The sequence below is a fragment of the Ambystoma mexicanum genome, chromosome 11, assembly GCF_040938575.1.
Source record: "Ambystoma mexicanum isolate Mex_15411 chromosome 11, UKY_AmexF1_1, whole genome shotgun sequence".
Classification (NCBI taxonomy): Eukaryota; Metazoa; Chordata; class Amphibia; order Caudata; family Ambystomatidae; genus Ambystoma; species Ambystoma mexicanum.
The window spans coordinates 1,320,409,044-1,320,425,816 of NC_090934.1; the positions used below are offsets into that span (position 1 = coordinate 1,320,409,044).

At 44.9% G+C, this 16,773-nt stretch overlaps 2 protein-coding genes across 9 annotated transcripts in view; one reads left to right on the forward strand and one right to left on the reverse strand.

Moving 5' to 3' along the window:
- The window catches only part of LOC138504372 (uncharacterized), a 30,664-nt gene extending 24,520 nt beyond the window's left edge, over positions 1 to 6,144 (reverse strand). For 3 of the 8 annotated variants that reach the window (XR_011279826.1, XR_011279827.1, XM_069624827.1), the window contains exons 1-3: positions 5,996 to 6,114; positions 3,650 to 3,749; positions 3,133 to 3,212 (exon numbers count right to left, since the gene is read on the reverse strand). The gene's annotated coding sequence lies outside the window, so the exon portion shown is untranslated. The other 5 variants (XR_011279829.1, XM_069624830.1, XM_069624828.1 and 2 more) reach the window with 4 other exon arrangements.
- Positions 6,145 to 6,248: 104 nt separating this feature from the next.
- LOC138504373 (tropomodulin-3-like) overlaps positions 6,249 to 16,773 on the forward strand; it is a 419,121-nt gene continuing 408,596 nt past the window's right edge. Inside the window, exon 1 of the mRNA XM_069624833.1 lies at positions 6,249 to 6,314. The gene's annotated coding sequence lies outside the window, so the exon portion shown is untranslated. The remainder of the gene's footprint in view (positions 6,315 to 16,773) is intronic.

Sequence of the window (16,773 nt, forward strand, 5' to 3'; positions counted from 1 at the left end):
CAGGGATTTTACTAAGGTTTGTTTAGTACATTAAGCTTCCAGTGTTCAAGCCCACATGTCACTGTCCCCTGGTGGGAGGGTCCAAGTGCTCTTCCAAACTAGCAATCAATATATGTGTTACCATATAGCAGTGCCAGCAAGATAGCAATTAGGTTTTTTGCCTTTTTAGAAGAAAACAAGAAAACTTGTTATCAAGAATTTTATTTAAGTCACTCTAGAGCAGTGGTCTTCAAACTTTTTTGACCCTGAGCCCCCCTAAGAAAGAATTTCCTGGATTGGGCCCCACTACACACATGGACTCCAAAATGTTTATCGGTTGCGAAGGGTTATCGCCCACTAGTGTAAAATGGTGCCCCAAATGGAGGTGTGGGTGACAACTCCAAATTCTTTCAAAATCATTGCTTGCAATAACTAAAATTAGATTAGAGGGCAAACATTTGTAAACACAGCATTCAGAATGTTTTGCTACAGAGGACTTGACTAAATGTAGTGTTGGATATTTATTTCCTACAGGAACATTTGAAAAGTAACAATTTAAGTGCAACAACTTTGAGATTACTATCAATGCAGTCACATGCAAGTTGGACAGAGAACTAGTGTGAAGGGTAGTCCTGCCATTCAGCAGCCAGCCTGTCACTACTGGGTTCAATTTTTATAGTAGCCAACCACAGGTTTTCTTCCAGCTCTGACCGATATTTAGTCTTTATGGGTGCAAGAGCTGAGAATCCAATCTCGCAAAGGTACGAGGTACTTAAAGATAACAGTACATTTACTGCACATTTGGATAAAGTTGGAAACTCTGCATTTTGCCAAAATCCACCAAGACAATTTTTTTAATTGGCTCTCCAGTAAGCAGTCTCTTTGAAGCACCATTAGTTCCTCTTGGAGGTGCATTGGGAGGTTGGCCCCTACGTCTGCTAGGAAAAGCTGAACCACTCAGTCATTGCTGTTACAATTGTCCTCTCGAAAGTACTTTGAGACTGGTTCTGAGATGGTTTCGTATTATTTCCACAACACATGAATGATCATACTCGTCTCAAGTGCATCTGCTAATAATAAACGCATCGGAATGCAGACATCAACTCTCGTCCTCCAAAGCTCCAGCTTCTTCTTGAATGCCAATATTTTTGCGTTCATAGCCAACAATGTGGTTTCTGTTCCTTGCAGGGAGAGGTTTAGAAAATGTAGCTTTTCAAAGATGTCGCCATAGTAAGCTAAAAGTACAAGCCAGTGTGAATCACAGAGGCTCTTGTTTCGCCTGGTCTAAACCCAGGAGAAAGTTCCAGAGTTCCTAGACGTGATTTAAAACCATTCCCCTGAATAGCCACCTGACCTCCGTGTGAAACAACAAACCATCATGTTGAGCTCTCATTTCTGCACATAACGTGGCAAACAGACGGGCTCGTGGGGTGCATCTTAATACAATGTACAATTTTTACAACAGAGGTCAGCACCTCCGAGAGTCCATTCCTCATATTGCGCACATGCAAAGCTTCCCGGTGTATCACGCAGTGTGTCCACAATATATTTGGAGCTACTGCCAACACTTTTGCTTTTGACCCAGCTCTAGCACCACAAATTGAAGGAGCACCACCACATGCCTCCCACTTTATGCAGTGGGAACTTGAAGTAGTGAACAATGTCAAAGACTACAGATGCAGTTGCTCTGCCCTGAAATGGTTTGCATAATAAGAAATCCTCCAATATTTCTTTTCCATCGCAGTACCTCACATAAGCAATCAAATGTGCTTCTTTTGAAATGTCAGTGGCCTCATCCAACTGTAGGGCAAACTGACTGTTTCAAGCGCAATGTAAATTCTGTACAGATATCAGGACAGGTCAGCGATGCAACAGAAAATTGTGGTGTCAGGTATAGGGATACATTTGCATTTCTCTGCTGCACCGTCAACAATAATTACGCGGTTGACAGCCAGATATCTTCTCAGCATCTGTAAAAAGGTTTTGGCCCAGATAATGTGGTAAGAAGCTTCCAAAGCTTCTGCAGGTATGGAGGCCACATTTTTAACCATGTCTTTTTGCATTCGTATGCCTTGCAGCTGCCGTACAAAGAAATCCCTGGTCTTTTTTGCTAAATCAGTGTGTTTTGTGTCCAAATGCTGCCTTAATTGTGTTGGCTTCAGGCTTGCTAATGTAGCGCCACAAACCACACACTGCAGCTTAACTTCTCCAGCAATTGCGACACATGTGAACCTAAAGTCCAAATAAGAGAGATCATATTTCCGTGTTTTTGCATTTTTTTGGTCTGTTTCCACCTCTCCTGTTTTTGTTTGATATTCCTACCATCTTTGGGAACTAGGAAACTATGCGGTTCTGTGATATTTCTGCATTTTAAAGCCTGAACACATAAAAGGCCGATTCTTTTAGCCGTTTTTGTATTGGCATTAAAATGCACAAATATCACATCGTGCACCCACCCACCACCCCCATGCTGCATCAAAACACGCATCCTCCCCACACAGTCCAAAACTCACCTCTGCCTCCTGCGACAACTCCGCTGGGGATCATAGCGCCCGTCAGCCCCTGCGTGCACTCGTGTGTGGCAGGGGTTTAACAAGTATGATAGTTAGATTTAGAAAGACCGCTCTGTGCAGTCACAGAGCAGTCTTTCTAAATCAACATTTTTCCCTCCCCCCCCTCCCCATCGGTACATTGAACAAGATCTTTTCACTTAGTGCCAACAATCTATCTAAAAAGGGAGTCTGAATCTGTGAAAACATTGCAAACCCACACTTTAGTGTATGTCACGTTAGTTTTTAAAAGCAATTCAAAGTTTTCAAAAATGAAAAATGCCTCAAAAGATTTAAAATGGCAAACACCACATGCAAAGACTCAAAAGGAACCATATGAAAAGCTTGGGGGGTGGAGGGGAACTCTGCAAAAATGGGTCGGATATATTGGTTGGATTAAAAAAACACACATTGATACAAGTCTCAGAAGACTCCCTGTTCAGATCATGAAATTCTAGCTTGAATGTCTTTTTTAAATGTGGTCCTGGACTAGGTCACAGATTGGCGGTGAAAACCACACCTGGATGCACATTGCACAGGGCCAATATATAAACCTTCAGCACTTCTACTCAATCAATGGTACATAGAGAAAAGAAATCCTTACCTGCCTGCGTGACTGAGTCAAGTGCTTCACTGGATTTTTCTTGCTTGGACACAGGTGGTTAGGGTGACACACTGACTTTTCTAGCGATGATGTTGCAATGAAACCAAATTAGTCAAGGAATCATGGGTCTACTTGAGACTTCAAAATTAAGATTAGACGAGTAGGGGTTAAAACTAGCTCTTGGGTGTTAGGCATCAGCTAGTAAGCAGGACAGAACACCAGGAAACCAGAAGAGTGTACATAGTGCACTGTAAATGAAAACTCCCACAACTTATTTTTTACATTTACACAGCACACAAAGCGGCCCTCGAGCATCGTGGTGCTTACAAGCAGGGGTTACTTAGTTACAAAAAAACAGGGGAAAAAAACTTGAGACGTGAACTTTCAGCACCACCCTAAACTGGACATGGGAAAGAACAGCCTCAAAAATAGGTTTGAAATTCGGATTGGGACTAACATTTTAAAATTGCCCCAAAATCACCCACAGCTAAGTACAGTTAAAAAACGGCATTCTTACCATCGGCAAGTCCTACTACAGAGGTCAGGATTTTTTTATGGTGCCAATGCTGCTGGGGACTTTGGTGCCCTAGATGGGATGATGGGGCCAGTTTGTGTTCCTGCAATTGAAAAAGTACAATAACAAAAAATATTATAGACTTCTCAGATTGACCGAACCAATATTTGGCCACTATGCCAGTCAGCACACATTCTCCACCTGCACACAAAAGGGAAACATGGTGCAGGGTCCTACCAGGAAATCTCCAAAGTTCCCTATAGGCCACTCCACCCACGCTGGCAGACAGAACAGAGAGCAATCCGAAAACATACCTGAAAATGTGACTCATACTCAGTCACAGAGACAAAAAATGAAAGAGCGAGAGAAAGAGCATCAGCTTGTTATATTTCACCCTTTCTATTCCCTGCCTAGAATAGTTGAGAAGTCCAGCCAGCTGGTATTCCAATTATTCATCTACATATTTTAAATAGAATCAGACAGGGTAGTGCTTAACCCACCGATCGAACTTTCGGAAACATCAATAGTCATTTAGCTTTTACTGCAGTTCATTGACAGCGCTGAAGTAGCAGCAGACTCTGCCGTGGCTGCCATGCCAGACACGAGGGCCCCTGGCTTCTCTGTACCCACAGCAGGAAGATATACATGAATTCCAATTGAAATAACTTCTATGGCAGTGGTGCACCCAAAGTACTGGTGGTAATGCAGTGATTTTAGTACATTAAGGGATGCACAGACTCGGCTCTAAAGTAGATGGCTACCGGGGTTGCTCAGTAGGTTGACAGACCGTTACTGAGACGTTATATATGCAAAATATAATTATGTGTACTGATATATTGTCTTTTCTTTTAATGTGTTTAAGGTTGAATTTAACCAACACAAAAAATATATGCAAAACTTGTAATCGAATAACTTTTTGCAATGACTTAAAAGTGCTGTAAAATGTGTTTGGCCAAAGGATGGGTTGGCACGCATGAACCCAGTTCAAACTGCTCTGAGCACAATGGAAGCAGCATTTATTTGTGATTAACCAGTTTGATAAACATAAAATCTTTATAAATGTAACCTGTGATCAAAACACAAAGCAAGGGGAACATAAATTACAGAGCACTGGTGTGAAGAAAAAAATAAAAATACACCATCTCAAAGAAAACTAGTGAACGCAATCGGCAGCGTTTTGGAGTTTGGAAATGACATTCCGCCTATGAACGTGTAAAATGCACATTTGAAAAATAATGTGTCCAGCATGTATAATGCACGCTTTCAACAGTGATCCCTCCGCCCCCTATGCTGCCACAGTGATGTTCATGACCCATTGATTCCTGTAGTGTCCCATTCAGGCCAGAAGAAAACAAACAGGATGAGCAAATAGAGCCAGAAAAATCCCGAGTAACAGCTCGGGAAAGAAGCACTGCAAAGATTAGGTCACTGAACCCCTAGCTTCCCTCTGCGAAGCTGGGGGCTTGGAGGCAGTCCCCGAGACCCAGCCAGACATTGGATGTCGGATCTTGGGCCCGGCCAGAGCCATCCCATGGACCAGAAGGCTGACAAGGCAGAGAGGCAGCCAAAGCAGGGAGTGGGGGGGTTATATATCTGGCTCCCCCACAGCAGATTGCGGGACCAAGCAATCGGCTGCAGGGGAGCCGGATATCATACAACACCAGTAATGCGTGCTTCCGTCCCCGCTCGTCTCCCTTCCCCTGTGGCCCCCTGGGTAGGGGGCACAGTGGGATAGTATGGCTATTAGGCAAAATACTCAATTGCTGCTATCTTTCTGGCAAGAATACATAGGGTGTTGCTTTTTCACTGTATATTATACATGAACATGCAGGCACCTAGTCAGTGAGACAAGGCAGGGAAATTAAGGAACTCCCTCCAATACAGACAGCGGAAGAAACACCTGTAGTGAGAGGCGGAGGCGTCAAGAAAGACGTCTTTGGTACAATAGACTCTGGCTGGTACTGGTCAATGCACTGCCTGGCAGCAATGAGCGGTAAAGTTAGGCACATCTCCCTGCAATGCTCAAATTGGAACCCTCACCTCATAAAGGCAGTAAAGTTACAGAAATCATGCCAAGGGAATTTCATACCGTGGCAGCAGTGCAGAAAAGGAAGCAAGCACGCGGTTTTGGTAAAAATGGGATGACATGGTGTTGAAGAAAGAGCGCATATAATCCGACTTGTTGCTGGCAGCCGAATTTGCTCCCTCGGCGTGCACGGCCAAAAATAACTTCTGTTTAGAGGATAATACCAACCAAGAAGACACACATAGATCCGCTGTTGCTGCAAGCAAAACAGAAAAAACAAATTCATCAGGACCTAAATATACCTGGAGTTTCGAAACACTTACGAGATGTATAGGCGCCTATAAATACACGACAAAAAAATAAATATCTGCCCATATACTGCAGGGCGTGCCCCTTCCGCCGTGATTCTCTCCCTAAACACGTCGACTTCTAATAATCCACAGTGAAAACTTCACGATGATTTAACAGAAATACGTGGAAAACGTCATGACGCCTTAAAGACATTTTACTAACTGTCGGCAAACTTTTAAACAAATACACAATGCAATCGGGTCTCATACGGACTTTAAATGTCTTTGACAATGAAGCAATATAAGGCCCCCGTTTGCGGAACGCTCGCTTCCTGATTCCAGGCAGCTTTGGGTGAGTACCTGGGAGACAGCTCTTGTAGTATATGGATTTTTTTTAAAAACATCTATTAACTTAGTTCCCACCTCTTTTCGTCATATTGGTAAGAGGAGCCCTTTTGCAATCTCTGGAAATATATGCTGAAGCTTTCATTCGTTTTATTGTACTTATCACATGTTGAAATTAAACATTGCAAGTACGTGACTTTCTAAACATTCGGTTTTGAAATTACACAGGGCAGCCTTTTGTTGCTATTGTAGACACAGTAGCTGCTCCGAAGCTCATTTTATGGTACAGTTCAGGCTCTGGCATGATTGCAGACGTAGTAACTGCTCAGCTACTACACAGACCGCGGTCTGGTGTAGTGACTAATACCTGCGCCAGCCAATGATGGAAGACATGCTACTGTCTCCGGTTCCAGTGCCTACTGTGAAATTGATTCCTAGGGCTAATGGCTGCAGCGCCTCTAATTTCCCCGGGTTTAAGGAACCTTCTGTGGATAACTGTTGGCACAGTGTCTGTTCTAGGAGTAATGGCTGCAGACACAGAAACACTGTGATGAATATCGGAAGACTTGACTGTTGCGGGCGTGCCCCTCTGTGAGCACCACACGGGACAGTGTTCTCTGTCCGGATTCCAGGGTCGTCCTGGCAATCTGCGGCATGCCCAGTTTATTGTGTGCAGATGCGGTGGAGTTGTGTCACAAATGCTACGGCCAATGGAATGGGCTGCTCACTGCTATATGCGAATATCCACGACCTTGGCTTCTGCAACATGGGTGGCACCAATAAGGCATCCTAAATGCACCCTTGCCATCACATTAACGGATGACCCTGTGTCCACCAGTATAGGTATTGGGGACCAGTACTTTAAGTGGGGTGAGAAATTGAGGAGGTCGAGGGGGGGATTACTTGGGGGTGTGGCTTGCATGATGGGTGTGGCCTAATTGATGGGCGTGGCCTAAAGACCAGGTAAAAATGGTCTGGCCTACATTACTAAGTACATATCATAACACAGACTGCTTGCTGCATGCCTTAAAGTATAACAAATCAAAGATCAATGTCATTATTTATTTAATGAACCCTTAAGTGGGGCGGACAAGATGTGTGCCTACTGTCAAGACCCATTTTAAAGATTCAGTCAAAATTATGTTTATTTGTCCTATGTACTAACAGTTCTATCTGAACACTTGCTATATGCATGCAATATGATTGGAAAGAAAAATAGGGTTTCAAAGGGACCATTTACCCACACTTTCTTGAGAGCCCAATTCATTGGTAGTCTTGCGAGGGCCATTTGTTCAAAGTCAGCAACATTTGTATAAGCAACAGCAACGTTGGATATTCCCAGCTCAATAATTATTTCAAACGCACTGAGATTGTAGCAATCGCTTATCAAATCCCTTTTAGTGCACGAGCATAGCAGCTGAAAATGGGAGCTACATCTTTTTATAACACAATGCACAGCACAATGTTTACTTCAACTTATATTTATCCTAGACCAAGCTGCTTGCCACACATTCTTGTTGCTGGTTGGCAAAGCCAAGTCGGTGAGTCCATGTTGGAGGCAATGAGTGCAACACTGGGACAACTTGCAAACAGTCAAATAAGGGCAGAGCTTGGTGTTGATGGTTAAATGGGGGCAGTGAACTGCACTGAGGCAAATCGGGGCACAACCTGACACGGGTAAAAATGGGTCAGAATAGGGCACTGAGGGACTAATGGGACAGACCCCGGACTGAGGGCAAAAGGGCAACAGAACTTGCCACGAGAGGTGGGTGGGTCAGAACTGAGTGCCAAATGAGAACAGAGCTGGCACTGAGGATCAAATGGGGCAGAACTGGGAACTTGGGGCCAAATGGAGGTAGCACTGGTGCTGAAGGGCAATGAGCACAGAACCTGACACTGAGGTGCAAATGGGGCAACACTGGCACTGAGGGCAAAAGGTGGCAGATTTCACTACTGAGGGCAAAATGGAGGTAGATCTCAGCACACAGGGCAAAATGGGCTAATAACCAGCACAGAGGGCCAAAAGGGGCCAGAATTTAGCACAAAGAGCCAAATGAGGTGCACTTCAGTATTGAGAGCCACACATAGGCTGTAATGTGCACTAAGGGCCAGATGGCAAACTTTGCACGGAGAGCTACATCTTGGCATTACTGCGCACTAGGAAGAAAGTGGATGTGGCATACTTAAAAGACTTGAGGGCTATAGCCGATAGGAGTATAAGGGCAGAGCTTACTGTTGATGTGAAATGGGGGCAGATATCTGCACGGAGGGGCAGAACTTGGCAATGGGGGCTGCACAGAGCTTAACTGAGGGCATAAGGGCAACCAAATTTGCCACGGAGGCATTATTTTAAGTGTACCCCGATACACAAAAGGAACAACATTTTTTGCAAGTAGTTTGAAACGGCCACAGGCAGACTCGGACTGGCATGTAGGGCAGTAGGCCCATGGATGAACCAAAAAAAAGCAAAATGCTGGTGTTGCCAGTTTTTTGGGTCAAAGTGGGCCACTTTTTTGGCCAATTTGGGCCAGTTTGAGTTCACTTTTTTAGCAAGTAGTTTTGACCAGTGTTGCTGAATAAATATACTTTAAATTTGCATCACACTTTGTCCAAAAGTCTCCATTGGTACACAGAAAGGGGACGTGTCTCTGCTGCTCAACTATGCAAATTGCTTTATGTACTTGAATATGAATGGAATCAGTCCTTGAAATGTAGGACCACTGTTACGGTCTATGACTTCAATGTGATGCAATATGTTTGATATTGACGCTGGAGACCTTGTTTTAACAATAAATACCAGTGTAATTGTTTTTTATGAAATGTTAATAGCATTTTTTTATGATTTAGATTTAACCTTTTGAATGTGAAAACCGTGTTAAAATTTGAGCTATTTGTTATCCTCACCTCTGAGGTAATACATTCTATGCTTTAATGAGTTACAATTGGGACTCTACTCCCTCTGGGAGTGCATTTGGGCCTACTGTGTTGCGATGCATGGTTCTGGTTCAACTATGCAAATTGCCCAGCAGGGAGGGAAAAGGACAAGGGTGATGAAGGATCAGGAAGGGATGCCCCTTTCTCTCTCAAATAACCGTTGGGCACTTTTTCATTGGTGCCCGAGACAATTTTACAGGGGACTGTGCAATGTGGGGGGCGGGCATGAAGGCAAACAAGTTTTGCGAATCGGGGGGTGGGGGGGGAGATTTGGGAAATAAAGAAGCATGGGGACAGAGAGCATAAAGTAAAGGGGGGGTGAAGGAAAGAAATATTGAGGGAGGGGAGGGAAGAGGGCAACAGATGTGTCAGTTGCAGTTTCAGCTGGTCGAGGCGAACACACTGAGCAGTCACTTACCATGGATGCATGGCTTCTCCGTCTCGTCGGTGCATTGTGCGTTCTTGGTGGTAGTCTGTGGCAGCAGGAGTGGAGTCCGCCGTCCAGTGTGCAAAACAGGTAAACAAATCCAAAATGGTGCAAGCTGCGCTGTGCACCCTTTTATCAGGGCTGGCCTAGGACTCTAACTTCCTGTGGTGACCTCGGCAAGGGGTCACCAGAGATAGTAAGTTTTGAAATGTTGTGCATTTCTGGCAGGCAGCTGACTGACAAATGCCAGCCAGCCATAGGGTCGCTCAAATACTTTGTGCAACGCTGTGACTGGCTGGCACTTCTGTCATGGTGGCGGCTGGCGGTCTCATCTCCCGCTGCGGCCGTGACTGGACTACCTGCCATGGAGTAGTGGGACCGGAGGCCCCCGGCTCAGTCTCACTTTTTGGAGACTGCCCCGGCCCACTTAAAGCACTGCCGTGGATTCGTTGATCTGTACGAGACACCGTGGCTGCTTCCAGTTGGTGGCGCGCAGCGCACTGACGCTGGATATAAAGATATTTTGGCGCGCACCGAGGAAGCACCTGTGAAGCACCGCTTTGCCTGCTCACTTTGAACCTCTGTGCTCAGTTTTGTTGTGCCGTGTTCTACAGTGGATTACCTACGTCTGATTTGGAAACTAAGCCATGCCCACAAGCGTCAGCTTACAAAATCGGGCTCCTGCGCACACGCACCGAGGAAGCACCCATGAAGCCCCGCTTTGCCTGCTCACTCTGAACCTCTGTGCTCAGCTTCGTTGTGCCCGTGTTCTACAGTGGATTACCTACGGTATTTAGCCCACAAAGACTATTTCAAGCTCTGACTTATTTATTGTTGCTGTCAGTCTAAATACTCATCTCTTGTTACTTTAGTCTGATTCGGAAACTAAGCCATGCCCACAAGCATCAGCTTACAAAATCGGGCTCCCGCGCATGCTCGCTGAGGAAGCACCTGTGAAGCACTGCTTTGCCGCAGCGTCCAGTGCCTAGGGCAGGGTGCTTTCTTCGAGTGCGCTCTTATTGTAGGGTGCTCTTAGTGCTATTATAGCGTGTGGTCCACTACTTTGACACATGGCATACGCACAGCGGGGGGCTTTATTCTTTACATACAGACATGCCCTCGCTATGAAGGATACAAATTATGTCTGAATCGCAACAACTCCCTGATGACCTCATCGAAGGAGGCGGCTCCTCTAATGCCTGCCGCTCAGAATTGCCATGAAAGAGATACTAACGAAACAAAAAATTACAACTTCAACTAAATCCGACTTTCGTTTTTATGGATTTGGGAAACCTCCACCACTAACTCTTCCCATCACAAAAGAACTATTTTTACCAACTTGATCGTTCTTCAAACAAATTACTCATGGTTAAGCCTGTTCTTGGTGATTGTAAGCCTACTAATTCTTTAGAAGGGCCTGGCAACATGGACTGCAATATCTCAATTTCAGACAGCATGGTGCTGCAAGATGCACAATTGGGCATGCTTGCTGGCGTAGAGCCAGACATTGAAAATCTAACGGTCCAGGAGGAAGTGATTATTGATTTAAACTCAACAAATTCCGGTTTCTCTGCCAGAGAAGAGGTGCAAGATCTGTCAAGCTCATCGGATCTGTTCCAGCATTCCAGTTGTAACATCTCTGCACTTGTCATTTCCTATATTGCCCCGACTCCTCGTAGGCCCACCATGAATGTCTTTCTCCAAATAACCCTTCATTGACTAGATCGATACAAATTACATTACAGGTAATGAATACAGCTTTGATATCTCTTGCTAAGTTATTTGAAACATTGGATAGTAAAGTGAATGGCTACTCGGGACAGTTTGAACAGAACTTAAACTGGCAAAAAAAAATCTGACTAACTCTGGCTCAGAATTTGAGACCCGATGCTGCAGGCCCCTCCTGTACTGCTTCTCGGTCTATGGCACCTGAAGCTTCACTTATGCCCTCTATTAAGAATGTGGTTTCAAACCCTGTGTCCTCAATCCCACAAACACCTGATCCCAAGCCAGCATTTGCTCTACCATTTGTTAGTGGGATAATGACCGATAAAACTGACATTGTAGACCCAAGTATTGCGACATCTGACGCAATCGCAGGGGTGACCTCGATGGGGAGACATGTAGTCCACTCATCTAAGGTGGCTTATTTGCTGTTTAATAAAAACGTACCTTTGCGTCCACAAGCCCTGGGGTTAAAGGATAATAAAACTCAATCGAAAAAAGCAAAAAATATGAAGCTACCAAAAACTGATAAAAATGCCACAACGCTTTTTAAAAAACTTGGCGAAACCAAATAAGACTAACAATGGCCTCCACTGCTGTAACGAAAAAATATTCGAATTTGGACCTGTTGGAAAAAAAAACAAAAGGCATAATACTCATGTACCACCCATGATTATTTCCAACTCATTCCCCGCTTGACGATCTTATTAGTGGTGGAGGAGCAAGGTTGAACACCTAAATGGGATCCACGAAATGCCACAGTCACTGAATAAGTCACTAACTCTCACTGAGGGTGTGCGTTGTGCCTTGACCAGGGAAGTGGTTGATAATAGATTGCACTAAGAAAAGAGATGGATATTTACATGCAACACATTCGTTTTGAGCCCCCTCGCCTACATTTTATGATAAGCCTGAGCGCGCAAAGGGCATCGTCTGGAGAGTTACCTGGCTGTTGGGCTGTGGCTGCTGTGTGACTGAAGATTTCTGTCGTTTTTCAGTCTGCTTCCCTTGAGGTTCGCCTGTGCGGCGCGGACACCCAGTGCGGAGGCAGGAGTGGAAACATCATTGCGCCGGAGCGCTGCCTGACCACGCCTCCTTGCCCGCCCCCGGCTCCTCCCCCAGGAAGGAAGCGGAATTTAGGTCTGACCCAGACACCCTTGCGGCGCTAAGCCCGAGCGCGCAAAGGGCATCGTCTGGAGAGTTACCTGGCTGTTGGGCTGTGGCTGCTGTGTGACTGAAGATTTCTGTCGTTTTTCAGTCTGCTTCCCTTGAGGTTCGCCTGTGCGGCGCGGACACCCAGTGCGGAGGCAGGAGTGGAAACATCATTGCGCCGGAGCGCTGCCTGACCACGCCTCCTTGCCCGCCCCCCGGCTCCTCCCCCAGGAAGGAAGCGGAATTTAGATCTGACCCAGACACCCTTGCGGCGCTAAGCCCGAGCGCGCAAAGGGCATCGTCTGGAGAGTTACCTGGCTGTTGGGCTGTTTGGCTGCTTGCGGTTGTGGAGACCGCCCCGCTACGGGTAGAATTGGTAATTCATTCACCCACTAGGAAGCCTGCACAGAGGAGCTGCACGACAGGATGAAACCAGCCCCTGCGTCCATGGACATCTCTGCAACGGGGCTGCGAACTAGACTCCAGGTGTGGCAAAGAGTAGCCTCTTTACCAAAGGCAAAGGGGAGTCCTGAGCACTCATCGAAAGCGATCTCGTTGAAACAAAGCCGCCTACCTTTTTGCAGCAATAAACGAAAGTGCCTTTCTGGGGGGGCAAACACGGATATGGGGAACAATGATCCTCAAATGTGCCCTAACCCAGATAACTCACGATTGATATCAAACTCCCCGAAGCATCCCTCTATAGGAGGGGAAACGACCCCTTCTCCTATGATTCAAAACCCATCAAAGTCCCAGAACGACGATAATAACCAGGTGAAGGGGAAAGTTCAACACAGTGGTGAGTCAGATGCAACTACCCGAAGTGTTTGCTCGGTTCCCTCAAAAGAGCATACCAAAACACCAGTAGACTCCAATCTGCTCCCGGAAGATCAACAAAGGGAGGCCACGTGTGAGTTGGTCAACACGGAAGCCGACAGGGAGACTGGAATATCAAATGCTAGAAGCAAAACTGATTTGAGAAAGGATTTATCCACTTCTCGAAGTGATGATGACGTTCAAATGAGCCACCGTGCCGACGAACCTGTCGAAACTCTTATCGAACCTAATCTCGACATGGAGCTCAGGATGGAGAGCTCAACAGAGGAAAAGGGGTTGAGCAAACAAAGCGTCACTCCGAAGGCGCCTAGTAAATCGAGAAAGAACTCTAGTAACGAGACGGCTCCATTATCTGAGCGTGGAGGGACTCCCGGAGATGATTGGGACGTCATGGAGTTGGGCCAATGGGAAAAAGCCTTGCAAGTTTCTACAATCGATATGGAGGAAAAATCTTGTCATCTAGGCACCTGGGAGGCCTCCCCAGTAGCTATAGATATCTTCCAGCCATACAGGGAAGAGAACTGCATCCAAGACCTTATGGATAAAAGCAACCAAAAAACCCATATAAATATTCAGAATGATAAATCGGATAGGAGGCCAAAAGATGGCACAAACGAGAGAAGTTCATCTATGACCTTAGAAAATCTAATGATGGAGCCGCGTCCAATTGACGGGAATTACCCTACAAAGATGGGTTTAGACAAACACCCTCAAAATGATTCTGAAAGGATGACTCCTTTAATAACTCAGGAGTCCAGATTGCTGCCACCAGTTAACCTGAGTAACTCAAGCCTCGCGAGTAAAATCATGCAGGACCTTACGTTACTGACGGGGAAAATTCAAAGGGAAAAAAGGAAGAGCTTCTCCTTAATAAATGAGAAGATGGCAGCATTGGACATGGAATTAGAAAAAGGGACATCCTTTGTGAACGCCGATTCCGAGTTATCCGCCATAAATCAGCGGGGCGATAATGCGAAGCTAAACACTGCTCTTGATAAGACCAACACTAGCTCAGGCTGCCGAATACAAGATCCAAAACCGCAACTTGCAGTCGGTGGACCTCGTATGATAACTAAAATGACCCAGACGTTGGCAATGGATGACCTAGTGCCGAACCCGGATTCTCCACGAAAAGATCAAATAACCCAATTAATCAGCGAAGCCTGTATAACTGAAAGAGCAAAGGACATGGAACATATACAACAAGTGATCATGACCTCGCTGACTATCTCATTAATGCCTTTTCTCAAACTCTACGAGGTGATAAAAGACTCGGTACAAGAAGTTACTACTACGAATTATTAGGAGGCAAATATGCAAATGGATCTGTCCTTACAGAACCTGAATATACGAATAAATAAAGAAGCTGAACAAACTCAACTCTGGCAAAATCGCCTGTGTGATCTAGCAAGAAGGGATGCTAGTGATAAGTCACTGCTTATGGAAGCAGTTCTTGAAGACTGCAAATGGATGAGATCTTTGCATAAACAAAATAAAGTGGATTCGCAGGCGGTGGAAAATCTAAACCGAGGGAAAGGGCCTATGAAACTGAAACAAAGTAACGATCCAGTGACACCTCGTGAGGAAATAATCCTTATCTCACCTGGTTGTAAGGGAGATCAAAAACAAGATCCGAAACCCCAATTAGAGCAGCCTAACTTTGCGATTTTCTCAGGCACAATCACAAAAGAGAAGGAACATCGGTTGGGAAAAGAGTTGGTTAATAAAACTAAAGAAAATGGGAAAAAAAATCAAAAAATGAAACGCTAAAATGGAAGGTGAATGGATCAAGAGCCTTCTTGAGGAATTTAAGAACTCCTCCGAGAAGGGAAAATTTACAATGTACTAAGAAGCCTAGAAGAGAGCTGGCGTTGGGAGAATTAGATAGTATGGAGGCCGTGGGAGTGAATGAATCTAAAATCAGGGAGCCTTCAGTGGATGACAAAAGGGGATGATTTGGATAAATCCACGGACTTGAGTGACCTGATTGATCTCATGGACAAAATGAGCGATGAAGATGAGTGGGGAAGAATCAGTCCATCAGATTGGAAAACAATTGATAACTGGGACACGGTCGATTTGGATTTATCCTCGAAAGGGGGTAAGAAATCTCAAAAGAACCCAATTACTAAGTCCACCGAGGGGCTAAGAAAAAAACCTGCCCCTTCCGAACAAGATCATGATGACAATGATGAACAGCCCTGGTGCTTCAAAACCATGGAACAAAAAAGGAAAGAGTTGGCTCATAAAGAAAAGAATGTACGATTTCAACAAGATAATACTTGCCTTGAGCAAAGAAGTACTAACAGTGAAAAGGACTGTAGGGTTGATAAAAAAAGACAAAGGTCGTACGCTCCAATTCAAAAGAAACCATCGGTCTCCAGAGTATACTATCTGAAGTTGGAAACTATATCTAATGGACCTAGAAAGGCCCTTCTAAATAGATGCTATGTTATGTCTCTCTGTAAGCAGATTCCAGCGCTTTGGGAAATTTCAACAGACGATATAAAAGTCGTCGAATTCCCAAGGGAACAGAGGACGGATCAAGTAATATTACATCTTACCTCAAATGAAATCAAACAGAAGTTTCTGAAGGCCAACGAATATCTTAAAAAAAAGGGCTATCGCCTAGAAGATTGGGAATGGGATACCAAAAATTCAAAACCAAAAGATACAACAATGGGTGGCAGGAGACCCAGGGCGGAGCCCATAAAACTTGGCAGGGAAAAACCATTGGCTCACGTTTGTAAATCAAATGATAGAGTAAGCAAGGAGGCGAGAAAAAACGATGTAAAAGCACGGGAGATGGAGGGAGAGGAGAAAAAAACTAGAAAAGAAAGAAAAATCCTTAACGACCAACCCCCTACAAAGGAGTACTCTGTTGAGAAATGAAAAAATCTGAGATTCACAGTAGATAACCTGGGAAATCTAAGGAAGGGACAATCTAACCAGAACTACCCAGAACTTAAAATTAATGATCGGCTATGGACGATGACCACCTGTGATTCTAAGAAGCAATAGAGTAAGGAAGAGCAACATAGATCTGCATACTGTGTCTCATGGAATACCAGAGGATTTCAACATCTGTTCTCGAAGGATAGTGGCTTCCTAGCCAACTACGATCTAATCTCCATTCAGGAGTCCTGGCTGCGAGAACCCCCAATATGTGAAGGCTATGAAGTCTACTTTAACCCGGTGAAAAAGGGCCCTAAAGGTAGACCATTTGGGGGTCTGATGGTGTTAAAGAAACTGGATTCTCCACTGCAAGTCCTTGAACATGAGACACCTAATCCCTATGTGCAAATTCTATTAATTGCTCTTAAAGCAGAGAAACAGGATGACTCCAAAAAAATGACTCTTATTAATACTTACTGGAGCGAAAACATGCCCT